Below are 15235 nucleotides of genomic sequence, written 5' to 3'. Positions count from 1 at the left end.
CGGGGGAGCGATGCAGCACCGGGGGCACAGACGCCCCCCGGATACGAAAGCCAGACGGGAGAGGACGAGATGGCTCAAGGCGGCGGCAAGCGGGGTGGGGGCCGCCGGGCGCGGCATAAGGCGACGACGGGGGAAGGGGCCGACGGGCACCAGGAGGCCCGAGGGGTGGGGTGTAGCAAGCCTCAGACGGCAGCCCACCGGCCAGGACACGCACGGGATCTCACCGCCAGTGGCCTCTACGCACAAGGGCGGTCCCGAGGCACCTGGGACAACCGGCTGCGCCTTTGGCGAGCTCCCCAAACCCCGCGCGCACCTCGCAGGGCCCGGACCCCGACCGCCATCGCGGTCGCGTGTAGCTCTGGAAAAACGCTCTTCTTGCACGCACGCGCGACCGGCCGCCCCCCAACGCCGTACAGCCCGCCACGCGGAGGCCCGCCGACCGTTCAACCGAGGCACGTCGCGGGGGGGGGGCGCCATCCAGGGCCTTGGCGACCAGGGCGACGCCCCCTCCCCGCGGCGAGGTCAGGTTCGGGCAGCGCAGTCGGGCGAACGCTCGTCTCGGGGCGGTCAGCAGCCGTGAGGAAGAGAGAAGGAGCACCCTTTCGAACAGGGATGAGACCCCGCAAGGGCGAGGCACGAGAGCCCGTGGGAGGCGAGACTTGCGCCGCAACCGGGCCACTGGGGAAACAACACCACAGGATCCCACCGCCCCAAACCCGAGAGCGGTCCCACAACACGCCCGTGAGGCCAGCCGGCCAAAGCCTTCGGCACCCCTCGACCCTCCCAACGGGGCCACGGCCTCACCACCGGGGCGTCCCAGAGCGACGCCGGCCTTCGGCCCTCGGCCCGCACGCCACTGCACCTAATCCCATTCTCGTCCGTTTCCCAATCCTGTCTCGCTCCGGGGAACACCGCGCACCCGTGGTATGACCCCTTCGTTGGCCGGGCGGTCCCCCAAGCCACAATCCACAGGCACCAGCACGGGAGCACCCATCCGTCCGCGGCCTGGCACGGGACCAGGTGGAGGGCCGCACGCTCACAGGGGATGGGGAGGGGGCGTGAGACGGGCTCCACCCCCTCGTCCCCCCACACCGGGGCACACCGGGGCGACCCGCGGCCAGGGCACGCAGCGCACACACGCGGGCGCCCTTCACAACTGGAACACCGGCCCCGCCCGGCGTGACCCTCCCCCAGAGTTCAGAGTGGGAGGCGCGGACCACGTTAGGCGAAGAGTGGCACTCGGCCCCCACCACGGGGGCGGTGGACCGCTCCCCCCCATGGCAGGGGAGGAGGGAACTCTGCCCACGCACAACTGGCAGCCGCAGGGGCAGCGGCTGACGACGCGCAGAGAGGCGGCGGGCTGGGGGATCCGACAAACCCCAGAAGAGAACACGCCTCCATGATCGCTAGAGAAGACGCTTTCTCGCCGAAGGTGGATCGCTCCCGACCCCTGGTCGCCCCTGTAAGGGCCCTGGGCGGAAGCGTTCAGGCACGCCCCGGGGGAGGCGTGGGGTGGTCTGTGGTATGGGGCAAAACACGCACGGTTGGCGACTCCTGAGCGTTTGCAGTCGGGGGCCCTGGTCCAAAAACCACCTCACTGAGAGGGGAACACTCCCCCGTCGGTATGGGAGAGGGGTCACCGAGGCAGACCAGGCGGGTGGCAGAGGCCCCCCACGGGGCCGTCCGGCACCACGTCGCCGGCCCGGCCCCACCACGATCGCCCACACGACCGTGCAACAACCCCCCTCGGGCAGGCAGGGAAGAGCACAAGCCGTGCGGTTGCCTTTCGAAGTCCGCCACGCACACACCGTGGGGACGCCGAGACAACGCCCCCCGCCCGCCCACGCGGCGCAGGAAGATGCCTCTGGGCTTGCCCGCCTCGACCCCCCCAACCCCAAGCACGCTGCTCCAGGGTGTACCCAACGCAGCAGACGCTGCAGTGGCGACCAGAGGGGGACGCCGGGAACGAGGACGACAACCACCGCTCGGTTTCGGGCACCTTGGAGAACAACCCGGTGCGCTCCGGGGGCACCACAAAAGGGCCACGCAGACCCAGCAGCCGGGCGCCAAACGGGGCGTGCGACCGGGCAGGCGGCACGCCCTGCACCCCTCCGTCGCGGGGAGGGGTGACCCCGGCCAGGCAACAGCCACACAGGTCGAGCGAGGGCTGCCCGCTGCGTCAAGAGGACTCACGACCCCCGCCAACGCCACGAGGCAGAGGGCGGGGCGACCGCGGTCGGGCCGGATAGTCTCGCACCCGCGCCTCCCACGCACCGCCCACAGGCGGGGAAGGAGAGGTGAGGTGCCTGCGGGCAGAACGAGAAGAGCGGCCACCATTCACCATGAATGGACTGTCCCTCGCCTGGCACGCGGCTCAAGGCCCGGAGAGCACGACGTCACCACATCGATCAGGCCCCGAGGACGGGGAGGGTTGGGGGAGGTCAGTCAGGCTGGCGAGGACAGCGATTGGAGGAGCCCGCTTCAGCCTCGCCAGCCCCGCCTCCCAAGCACAACCCAAAGACGAGGACCGCCTGACACGCAACGGCACAGAGCCAGCGGGGTAAGGGGGAAGGTTGCCGCAAACCTCCCCCCCCCGTGCCGTCTCTTGAGGGGACAAGAGACCAACACGAGAGGCGGGCACCACCGTCGGGACACTCCGACGCCCTAGAGCCGGCGCGCGGGCCCAGGCGGTCAGCTCAAAGGGAACAGGGCAGGGCGCTGGATCCCCAGGAACCCAGAACCCTGTCCGCGTGCGGAGGCCCAACCCCTCCAGCGACAGTCCCCGAAGGACAGCGTGTCAGTACTAACCTGGAGGCAGAAGATGACGATACGAGGTGATCAAAAACACCGCGCAGGAAGACGGGGACCGAGCCACTTGAACACGCCTGCCCCCATGACACTCGACACGGCCACCTGTCCCCAGCAGGTCCCCAGCACCAGCAGACAAGGGGCACTCAGGGACATCTACGTAGAGGGCCAGGGAGGCCCTCACTGTCCACGCGCGCCACCCAGGGCCCAGCACGGGGACTTGTGGAGGAGAAAACATCGGGACGGGACCGCCCCGGCCCACGAGCGCCCGCGGGCCGACAGGGGTCGCCCTCGCCGGCCACCCGCGCCACCCAGGGCCCGGTCCGCGCCCCCAGAGTAGGACTCGGAAGAAGCCACGGACGACTGGGTGCCACTCACAGGGCTGTCCCTGCCTCCTGAGCGGGAACCAGGGAAAATGGGTAGGAAAGGCGAGGCCAAGGGAGAGGGACACGCATGCACGGGACGGCGGCCGGTCGCCGGACACCCTCCTCTCCCGTCCGCCTGTGCCGTCTCCTTCCTGTCCCCGCGGGGTGGGTCGGGTCTCCAAAGCGGCCACAGCGTGCTGGTCGACCTGCCCGGGCAGCCCCGCAAGCCGCCTGGCTGGCTGAGCCTGGAAGCGCGGCGACAACGTCCTCCCGCCACACAGCCCTGCAGGCCCAAGCTCTGCCTCCCAGATGTCCCAGCCGGCGTCCCGGCACGAACCAGATGGCCCCGCGAAGGCTGCTTGCTTCCCGGAACTCAGCCTCGCTCGCATCGGGGACTGTCCCCTGCTTTGCCTGCTGCACCGAAGATTCAGAGGACAAGAGACTTGTAGAAAAGCGGCCGTCAGGTGGAGCCCGACCACAACCGGCGCCAGCCACCAGAGGTCTGCTGCAAAACACGGGGCAACCCTCTGGAGCCCATCATTTCAGAGTCCAGAAGGTCCCCCGGGGGCATCAAACACAGTCCCCCTACTCCCCACGGAAGCCATCGAAAAATGACGGGTCAGTCTAGGGCCACGCCACCCTGAACGCGCCCAATCTCGTCTGATCTTGGAAGCTAAGCAGGCCCCGGGCTGGCTAGCACTGGGATCAAAGAAAGGATGGGTCGGCCCGACCACCGACATCGTCCACCAAACCCGTCTCTGCACAGACCACAACATAGCCGAGAGACAGACAGGCAGAAACAGAAAGAGAGAAAGGGAGAGAAAGGAAAAGAACAGAAAGAAAAGAGATGGAGAAACAGAGAGAGAAAGTCAGAAAGAAGAAAACAGTAAATAAGAAAAGACAGGAAGAGGGCGCGGGGAAGAAAGAAAAAGGAAGGGAGGAAGGAGATAGGAAACACAGAAAGACAGAAGGAAAGAAGAAATAAGGAAAGAAAAGACAGGCAGAAAGAAAGAGAATGAGAAAAAGGAAGGAAGGATGGAAGCAGAAAGAAAGAAGAAAGAAAGAAAGAAAGACAGAAGGAGGGAAAGAAAGAAAAGAAAAAGAAAGGAAATTAAGAGAGAAAAAGAAAGAGCACGGAAAGATGGAAAGAGAAAAAGATAGAGAGAAGGAGGAGAGAGAAAGTATAGAAAGAGACAGAAAGAAAGAAGGAAGGAGAGAGAAAGGAGAGAATGAGAAAGAAAGAAGGTAGGAAAGTAGAAAGGGGGAAGAAAGATGGAAAAAACAAAGATAGAAACACAGGATAACAGGAGAAAGGAAGAGAGGAAAGAAAAATGGAAAGAAATACGGAAGGAAGGAAGGCAGGCAGGCAGGAAGGAAGACAGGAAGACTGAAAGAAGGAAACAAAAAAGAAGTAAAGAAAAGGCAGAAGGAGGAAGAGAAAGAAAGAAAGAAGAGGGGGAGAGATGATAGGATGAGAAAACCTTTCTGTCGTGGAATCATAAAACCCCTTCCTATCTTAGGATCATGAAACCCAGGGTGGAACTATGATACACTTCACATTCTCAGAGCACGCCGGCTGGTGAAACAAAGAAAGAAGTCAGAGACAAAGAGAACACATTCACGGGGCCTGGCCCGGGGCCAGGGTGGGGCGGCCCGAGGCTGTCGCCAGAGCCATCTCTGTGGCAGGACGTCGCAACACGCCTACCAGATTTTCCCATAACGCTTGCCCGCCGCCAGGTGACCACCGTCATCTACCGATCCAAGTGTCAGCCTGGAAAGGACGGGCTCCCTCGTGGGGGAGGGAGCGTGGGGGCGGGAGTGGGTACACACTGGGTCGCAGGCCTCCTCCCGGCCCCTCTCGGACCACGTCTCTCAGCCCTCGGGCACACTCCCCACCACTAGTCGACCAGAGAGCCCCCGGGGGGCGGAGGGGGGCTTCCACGGCAGGGAGAGAGGACAGGGACCCATCGGCCCGTGCTAGATGCCACGGGTGGAGGCAGGACCTGCTGAAGACACACGAATGGTACGGAGAGGTTCAGAGCGGGGCCTAGGCGCAGCCACTCACGATGATCTCACAGTTGGACTATCTGTCACGGTGGACTGAAGCGCATGAAGTGGGCGCTCCCGGAAACGGCGTGTGTGTGTGTGTGTGTGTGTGTGTGTGCGCGTGCGCGTGCGCCTGTGTGTGGGAGGGAGAGAGAGAGAGAGAGAGAGATGGGAGAAGACGGTTGGTACATTCACTCACTCTTGTACCCGGGCCAGTCGTTTCTCCCGAAGGACAGAAATCCATAAAACACCCACGTCTAAAGAGTGTTTACACAGAGCTAACCCTAGGTCGAATCAGTCTGGAGTCGAGTGCGGGGAATCCTATGGTCCCAAACTGGGACTCCAGTCCCGGCCCCATAGCAAAAGGGGGTCATTTCTCAGAAAACGCACGCACACAGAAACGGGTAACGTTTATACAATTTTATACCGTGGTAGTGACTTCCTTCCCCGCGCCCGTGTTCTTAGGATCGGTCTCACTACATAGTACTTTTTTTTTTTTCTGAGCTTTATTTTATTTTATTGTAATTTCATTAGAGATGGTGGGTTTCATTGTTTTTGTGCACAATAAGAGATGACACTACAAAATGATGATTTTTTTGATTTTCAGACAGCTCATGAAGCACCCCCTTACTGAGATTGTTCACCTTTGCAATTTGTTTCAAATGCGAAATGACCACAGAATGAATGCTCAACATTGAGTTCTTCGGCAACTTCTCCTGTATTTATAAGAGGATCAGCTTCAATCATTGCTCTCGATTGGTTGTTGTCAACTTCTGATGGTCGGCCACTGCGCTCCTCTTCTTCAGGGCTCTCGTCTCCTTGCAAAACTTCTTAAACCACCACTGCACTGTACATTCCTTAGCAGTTTCTGGGCCAAATGCGTTATTGATGTTGCGAGTTGTCTCCACTGCTTTATGACCCATTGTGAACCTGAATAATAAAATCATTTGAATTTTCTTTTTGTATAACATCATTTCCATTGTCTAAAATAAATATAAAATAAACAGCAGATACTAAGTCCTTAGCAAAAAAACATAAAGTGAGAAATGTGGATTACAATAATATATAACATAACCATATTTATTTAAGAATTTATTCCAATATCAAACGGCAAATGTTAGCAATGCTAAAACCACAATTACTTTTGCACAAAGCTAACACAAATTAAAGTAATAATAAATATCTTTTTTCCTCTTAAAATTGACAAAAACTGAAAATATTGATAATATCTAGTGATGGTGAAGAAATGGGGAAGTGGATATTTACATATTGTTGCTTGTAGTATACTTCGAACAAATTATTTGAGAAGTAATTTAGTAGTACTTGCTATAATTCAAAACAAGGACATCATTTGCATCAGCATTTCAACTTCTAGCAATCTAGGTCATGAAAATAAAAGCCTAAGTGTGTAAGGGTATATACGTGCAGCTGGATTTTTGTATTATAAGCAACATTGAAAAATTTGAAACAATCTAAATATACATAAAGAAATGACTGAATAAACTACAATGCCACCATATAATTGAGTACTATGCAACCAATATAAAAGACAAATCTACATATTGACTTGGTAGTGTAAAAGCCAAATTTTACCTCAGTAACCACATAATGACTCCATTCTCGGAAACATAAAAGTGTGTGGTTATTTATACATATAGATTTCTTGCATATACTCAAGAAAATGTCACAAAGGAACTTAACATAGGCCACCTTGGGGAAGATGGAATTTGATGAGTGGGTGATAGAACACATGTTCACTTAACAACTTTAGATAATTGTTTTAAAGTAGTGGAATTGCAAATTATTTTTCATTTTTGTTGTTTTCTAGCATTTTTCTGAAATAGAGAGCAAATAATGGCTGGATCAGGATCCTGGAGGAGACTGTAGAGGAAGGAACCAAGGGTATAAGCGGAAGGATGCACTTCAAACACAATGAATACTTCACTCCGCAAGTGCATGACAAGAGGGAAGAATTGGTGGGGATGTAGGTCTGCAGGGGTGCAAGAGGTAGGGTCGGAGAGTTAGGAGTGGAGACATCTTGCCTGATGACCCTGCGTTCTCAGTAAGAATGAGAAGGAAACCTGGGCTTGAGGAGAGTGGTGAAGGTTTGGAGTCGTCAAAGAGGAAAAGAGGAAAAGATGCTGACCAATGACAAGTGAGGAAAAATGCACCCGTGAAGTTTTTCTTATCTAGACCTAGCGGTGGCCCCTCAGTGCAAGACACTAACAACAAGACAGGCTAACGATGCAGTCTTGGTTTCTTGTCAGAAAGAGGAGAATGGATTCGGTGGACTGCCATCATTCTCTGCCACGTTGTGACTATCTTAGATGTTTTCTGTAACGCAGATCACTTTTCCTACCCCCTCATGCATCCATATTCAATTTGACACTCACCCATCCTCAATTTGAAATTCGTTTTTTAAATGTTATTATTTATTTTTTTAGTTGACAAAATTGCATACATTTACGGTGTACAACATAATGTTTTACAATATGTATATGTTGTGGAATGGCTAAACCAAACTAACATATGCATTACCTCATATACTTTTTTGTGGTGAGAACATGAAAAATCTACTGTCTTAACAACTCAAGTTTTTTTTTTTTAATGAAGACATCATACACTTATTGGAGCTAAAAATGACTTTTGAAATAAGCATTGTATCTATTAAGCAAAAATTACTCCTATGGAAGGTGATAGCATGATAGGTAACATAAACATATTGCAAATAATTTTATGCGAAATGCATAAAAGAGCATGGGTGAATAATTTGAACTGATGCATTTTTTTTAGTACCAGGAGCTTCTCCAAATTCTAAACTTTGCACCATATTCACGATCTTCAAAACACTATCCAGGATACACCATGCTTTTGGAAGGACTACACTGCCCTCTACAGCTTCAGCATAAGTAATACCATTTGTGGGGAAAAACCAGCAGTTGAAACATCAACACGGAAGTGTGTGCGATTAACATGCCTCAGAAATTCACTTTTCCTTCTTGAACTGAATGAAAATATTAAAATTGTAATAAAATTTTATAAATTATATTTATTTTAATAAATAAAATGAAAATATTAGAATAAAGATCACATTTTAAGCAAAGTGTACTACAGTATGTATAACAGGTAACTATTTATGTAAAAAGATACTAAATATAGAAAAAGATGCATATATGTACATATCTGTACATTATTTTGAGGAGAATCCTTTAGGAAATGACACAGTTGCCTACAGGGAGGCAAACTGGCATCTTAGGGGTTAAATATGAGATTTATTTTTCACTGTGGATCTTATTGTAAAACTTGAACTTTTTGGTCATACACATTCATTAATCTTTCCAGTAAGAAAAGAGTTAATCAGTAAAACCTTACTAATAATTACCTACCAGAGAAGTTTTATGCATCCAAATGTTAAGCATCTCTTTCCAGAAATTACATAACTTCAGATAAGTTATGTAATCTTTGTGCCTGCTGTGACCACTCAATTTAAATTAAAGCATACCTTCCTTAACTCTAGATTACCTTATTAGCTACAGCCCAACATCTTCACAATATAGCCACAAAAAGGGTAGTGTACACTAGCTCACATTTGGATAACAAAACAAATCTTGAATGAGTGAACTCTATTTTATATCCTGTTTTTATCTACTAACTATTTTTTTAAGTTGAGAGAAACTAATTTTTGTGGTTAAAATATTAATTATGAAATAGTATACAATGAAAGGTAAATCTATTTCCAACTCAGTCCTTCTCGCCAAAGGAAGCTAGGTACATTCTATATATCTTTCCATAAATTATGCCAATAAGTATTTATTGAGTGATGGAATAAGCAATATTTTAATTGAATGTTTATTCTGTGCCAAGCATCTTTCTAGGTGCAGTGGATAAGGAGTAAACAAAACTGTCACTGACCTCATAGAGTTGACACTCTAGTGAGAGGAGGCAGATAATATATACATAAATTAATACATACATACAATGTCTAAAAGTTATAAGTGATATTTAAAAAGGAGAAAGTCAAAGGAACGTAAGTAACAGACAAGGGAGTTGCTGTTTTATGCAGAGAAAGCTTTGAGAGGATGACATTTAACCGGATATTGGATTCAATGGGAAGGAGGACACACGGGTATCGGGGTAAGTGCCTACCAGCCAGAAAGAACAGCCAGCACAAAGGCCTTAAGAGGGAGTGTGTATAGGATTCAAGAAAATGCCAGGCCAGGTGCAGTGGCTCACACCTGTAATCCCAGCACTTTGGAAGGCTGACGTGGGAGGATCACTTTTACGGCCAGGAGTTTGAGACTAGCCTGGGCACCACAGCGAGACCCCATCTCTATTTTTGAAAATATATATATTTCTAAAAGAAAATAAAAAAAAAAATTACAGCTGACTACTTCGTTAGAAACCATGCAAGCAAAAATAAGTGGAGTGAAATATCTAAATTATTGAAAAAAAAAACCCCACCAACCTAGAGTTATATATCTGGTAAAATTATTCTTCAAGAGAGAGGAGAAATTAAAAGGAAAACAAAACTGCCAAGAGGCCAGTGTGGCTGGTGTGTAAGGCCAGAGTACTGATAAGGAACAAGATCACATAAGGCTTGGGAGACAAATGCAAGACTTGTGTTTTATTTTTAGAGAATCAGAGGGTACAGGGGAGGCTTTGGGGGTCTTCAGAGAGGAGCGGTATGACCCAACTTACATTTTTTAAAGGCACCCTCAAATTGCTAGGTTGAGAATAGACTGGCAGTGGAGGTGGGAAAAGGTAGAAACAGAGATGAGTTCAGTGTCAGATGATGGCATTCTGGACCAGGTGGCTAGCATAAGTTGTGACAAATGGTCATATTTGGGAATATTCTCAAGGTAGCCCCACAGAATTTTCAGGTACATTGAATGCAGACTTTGAGAGAAAAGGAGAAGCTGAGCAGCATGACTGGATACCTGGAAGGATGATGGACGCGCCCTCAATTGAGATGCAGAAAACTGCTGAGAAAGCAGTTGGTGAGAAAGAGATTATGAATCAGTGTTGGACATTTTAAGTTTAGAGTACCTATTAGATATCTAAGATGGGAGAAATTACGCCATATGTTTGCTGCTGAGACTGGCTTATTAGAGCAGGAGAAGATGCCGAGGCAGAAGAGAGAGGAGTAAGAAGGGGAAAGGATCTAGTGTACACATGGAGAGATCTTCAGAGGGGAGAACGGTTGTTCATCTGGATACAACCGGGAAGGCAGGTATGTGGGCACAGGCACAGGTAGGTGGACAGATAGGTTGACAGGAGCTAGTGCAGAGTCTCTTCTGCAACCTTCTGTTTTCATAGTGAAATAAAGAAATTCTTGTTTGAAGGAATTAATAAATCCCTTTTTACTCTCTTGCTTAAAACATTCCCCAGGCTTCCTCTCACCATGAGAATAAGATCCAAATGTTTTATCACAGCCCACAAGTCCCCGCAGGATCTGGCCCCACCCACCTCTCTCCATTGCCCCAAATGCTCCAGCCACAGGGGCCTTCCTTCTGTGTCTCAGACACATGACAAACTCAGACAACCATGGGTTCACCCTCTGTCTGGTATGCCCTCTCTCTTATCCTCATCACATAAGTTTTACCTCAAAGTTCACCTCCCCAGGCCTTTCTTGAACTTCCCATCTAGAGTGTCCCCTCCTCCCACCATGAATTATTTTACTCATTTATTCTGTATTGTCTGCTTCGTCCCACAAGAATGTGTTTCCTAAGAAACTAGCACCCCTACTCCTGGCTCCCCCTCCCCCTCTCTTCTCTTTCCTGATTTGGCTTTAGTTTTCTTCTCAGTACTCATCGGAACCATATCTGGCACATAGCAGGAGCTCAGTCACTATTTCTTGACGAACAATTTTGACAATTTAAATGAAAAAATGGATATAGAGCATATAGCAGAGAGCCTGGCATATAGTAAATATTTGATAAATGTTACCTGCAATGGTGATGGCAACAAAGACAGCCACGGCAACAATCAGAAGCACAACTCTGAAAGGCTGATGCCTCGTCTGTCTGTACTCTTGGACCAATTCCCTTTTGTCTCATCAGAGACTTTCATTGATCATGTCCTTCTTCCTCTTGATAGCATCCTTCCCTTCAAGTAAATATTAATATGTGCAATATTAGCCCACCATTAAAAACAAAAACAGTTAAAACATACCTTCCTTAACTCTGGGTCTTATTAGTTACAGCCAAGTGTCCTCATAGTTTAGCAATTAAAAAAAATATTCTATACTAGTTCACAACTGGTTAACCAAACAAATCTTGAATAAGTAGACTCATTTTTATTTACCACTCTTATCTATTGACTAGTTTCTCTAAATTGAAAGAAACTACTTAATATTTGCATGGTTACAATATTAATAACTATAAAATAATATTCAATAAAAGATGTATTATCTAATTCAGTGCTCACTCTGCAAAAAACTGGCATATCTGTGTATCTTTCCAGAAATTATATACGTATATCCACACATATAAATATCTTTTGAAAATACCAATATGCACACAATTCTGCACCTTATGTTTCCTTTAGTTAATAGATATCATGACTAGCTTTCAAAAGTACACATAAAGAGCTATATCATTACTTTTACTGGCTACGTAGTGTTCCATTGGGTATGAATGTAATGTCATCCATTTAACTAGTGCCATATTTACTGGCATTTAATGTGTTTCCAGTCATTTGTTCTTGTAAAGAATGCTGGAATTAATAGTCTTGTATACGTGTATGCATATTCATGTATACATTTCATATATACATACTTTTTCAAATATATCCATACATAAATTCTTAAAAGTACAATTGCTGGCATAAAAAGCATATGCGTCTTCAGTTTTTATCAATATTGACAAATTACTTTCTAAATATTATAAATTTTTTTAATCAGTAGATTTTTTGACTCCTCTAAACTATGAACAATTACTAAGTGCTTTGTTTCACATATTGTCGAGGGATAGCGGATAATTATTTATATTCCCTGTATCAAAGCAGAAAAGGACTGAAACCACTTTTAAAGAAAATGTTAGTACCTTCTACGATACATAGAGTTGTCCCCCCTTATCCAGGGTTTCACTTTTCACAGTTTCAGTTACCTGTGGTCATCCATGGTCCAAAAATATTAAATGGAAAATTCCAGAAATAAACAACTCATAAGTCTTAAATTGCACACTGTTCTTTGTGTACTGAAATCTCTCACCACCCCACACAGTAGGTGAATCATCCTTTGGTCCAGTGCATCTCTGCTACACATGCTACCAACCTATTAGGCACTTAGTAACCATCTCCATGATCAGATCAAATCCTCTGTCCTGGTTCCACGGTGTTTGTGTTCAAGTAACTCTTATTTGACTTAATAGACTTAATAGTAGAATGAAGTAAATACTACATAATAGTGGTCCCCAAACTCAAGAATAGTGGTGCTGGCAATTCGATATGTCAATGAGAAACTGTAAAGTGCTTCCTTTAGGCAGAAAAATGAAAGTTCTGAAGAACAGGAATTGATAGTAGGAAAATGTGTGGTCTCTTTGATTCTAACTGATGCTATTCGCTTCCGTGACTATGCTTGCTTTTAGTTGTTTAATAAATATAGTTAATCAGAATGAAAAACAGAGATAAGAACAAAGGTAACTCCATGATAGGCTAGGCTTCCTGGATGTGAGAAGCCTAGTTCTGCTTCTGTATATATGGCTTGCTGGCTTGGTGCTTAGCGTAAGTGGAGCCATGGCAGGCTTCACTAAAGTAAAGGAAAACAAAGCCCCGGGGAGGTAACTGCAAGTTGCTTTCTGATAAAGGGCTGGAGAATCCAGGTGCCTTCCAACCAACTAAGTAGATAAGAAGAGCAAGACATGATCAGCGCATGAACGGCTTATGCAGGGCGTGTGTTTCCAGTATCGCTTGTAACCAAAAACTAGAAGGTATGCAACAACAGCCCCTCCCACCCCCGTCGGAGACCCTCCTCTTCCCCTGGATGATGTTAACTACAACTGGCGCCAGTGCAAAAAGCCCGAAACTTAGAGTCAACAAACCTGAAGCCAACGCGATCAGCCACTTCTAAACAAAAGGAACAAATAAACTGAAGGGGGATGAAGTGCAGACTAGTGTGTCGTGTGCAGACTAGTGTGTCGTGTACAGACTAGTATGTCATGTGCAGACTAACGTGTTGTGTGCAGAATAACGTGTCATGTGAAAACTAGCATACAGAAAAGTATAAAAGCCTAATCTTTACCCCAGGGCGGGGTCCTAGTTCCTGGAGAGGCCACTGCGTTGGTGCTCTGGAATTTGGACCCTGGCCTGGGGATAGTTAATAAACTCCTTTGCCTTTTGGCAGCCTCAGTGACTCTGCCTCTGTTCCTGGGGCCAAGGGGAACCGGATCTAACAGTTCTACACTTAATAAGGAAAGAAAAAAATTATATGCTGAGGTTGCTAAGATCTACGTTAAGTGAAAGTCTTCCTCAGTAAAACTGTGACAAAGGAAAAAGAAATTCTTGTATAGCATATAGAGGGTTCAGTACTACCTGTGGTTTCCAGCATCCACTAGGGGACTTGGAATGTATCCCCCTCAGATTGGGGAGAGGAAGGGGAAAATACTGTGTTTAAGACAAAGGAAAACCAAGCACTATTTTGGGGAGAGAGATTCTGTATTTAGAATAGCTCAGTGTTGGAGATAAGTTCTGTGTGCCTCTGCATAGGCTCCTTGCTTACCCAGTTTGAACCAGTTAGGTGGTAACGAAGAAAGGATGAGGTCACTCATTGCTCACGCCATAACTTTGGGCACCGATTGTTCTGCAGTGGTGACTGACCTGCACGATCCTCCTAATGATCCTGAAATTCAGGATCTGTGATAGTTGGGCTCACTTAGAATTTCATTTTAACTTCTTATGTAGTTGTAATTCAAGTAATGTTTTTAAAGTTTTAACATGGATGTCCAAGTTTCAAGCTGGTGTACAAATCTTGGCACACAGCCAGACTGCTGTAAGCCTTGAGAAAGATAAGAGAGTTTAACAGGGGTGTGCTTTCTTTTGAAGCTGTACATTTTCTTTGATCTTTCAAGAATAAAGTAATTGTATATGGTAAAAAAAAAAAAAAAAAAAAAAAAAAAAAAAAAAAAGTAGCTTTCTCTTCCGGCTAATGAAAGTATCAACACATTAAATGAACTTTTCCAGTCCTCAGTAGTTCTTTCCCCTAAGTCAGCCTCTTAGAAACTCACAGCCTATGGAAACAAGAGTTAAAGACACAGAAAGAAAAAAAATCTAAACTCAAATAGTTTGTCAGGAGCACAACGAGCTTCTTACCTTTCTAGACCGGCTAGTTAGTTTCAACTTTCGTCGTTTGAGGTTTTTTCTTTCTTTCTTTCTTTTTCAAACTCTTAGTGTGGTTTAAAAAAAAAAAATCGTAATTCTCTTTTAGTGGAAAAGTACATGTCCCTGCCTTGTTTCTTTTACAGATTGCAAACTCTTCAAGGGAGGGGGTGGAGGATAGTGTTCAGGGGCTTTTAGCATAGCAGTGTCCTGCTATTACCAAGACGGCCGCTCTCTGTCAGGCCACCATCCCATCCATGCGATCCCCCCTCCCGCTCGCCGCCAGACTACGTCAGGTGTGCGCCGCCTGCCATCGCGCTCCCCCGCACCGCGCCGCGGGTGGACTCGTCCATGACGTCACGAGACAGCGACCCAATCAGAGGAGGCGTTTTGGAAATTTTCAACTTACAGGCGGGTCTGCCCTTGCGCCCTGAAGCGCCGGCGGCGGAGGGTTTGGGCCACTTTCCTGGGGCCCAGCGTGAGAAAGCTGGCGGAGGAAGGCCCCGTGGCGGTCTGCGTGCGAGTCCCGCCACTCAGCAGCAGGTAGGTGGCCCAGACCGCGGCGGGGCGCACGGCTGCCGGCGGCGCGGGCCCGAGGGGGAGGGGCGAGTGCTCCAGCCTTTCCCAGAGCTGCTTTCTGGGGTTTGCTTGTCTGTGAAGTGACAGGGAAGGATCCCAGATCTGGAAGATAACTTCCAGCTGCG

At 48.2% G+C, this 15235-nt stretch overlaps 1 long non-coding RNA gene across 1 annotated transcript; it reads right to left on the bottom strand.

Moving 5' to 3' along the window:
• Positions 1-5663: 5663 nt before the first annotated feature.
• Positions 5664-14816, bottom strand: LOC138398247 (uncharacterized). Its single transcript, XR_011235938.1, has 3 exons — positions 14526-14816; positions 11166-11324; positions 5664-6149 (listed from the first exon to the last, which is right to left on the bottom strand). It is a non-coding gene; the product is annotated as an uncharacterized lncRNA (long non-coding RNA).
• Positions 14817-15235: the final 419 nt, after the last annotated feature.

Source organism: Eulemur rufifrons, chromosome 17 (genome assembly GCF_041146395.1).
Source record: "Eulemur rufifrons isolate Redbay chromosome 17, OSU_ERuf_1, whole genome shotgun sequence".
Taxonomy (NCBI): domain Eukaryota; kingdom Metazoa; phylum Chordata; class Mammalia; order Primates; family Lemuridae; genus Eulemur; species Eulemur rufifrons.
The sequence above is the reverse complement of the archived record's forward strand: the minus strand, read 5'-3'. Positions and strand labels throughout refer to the sequence as shown.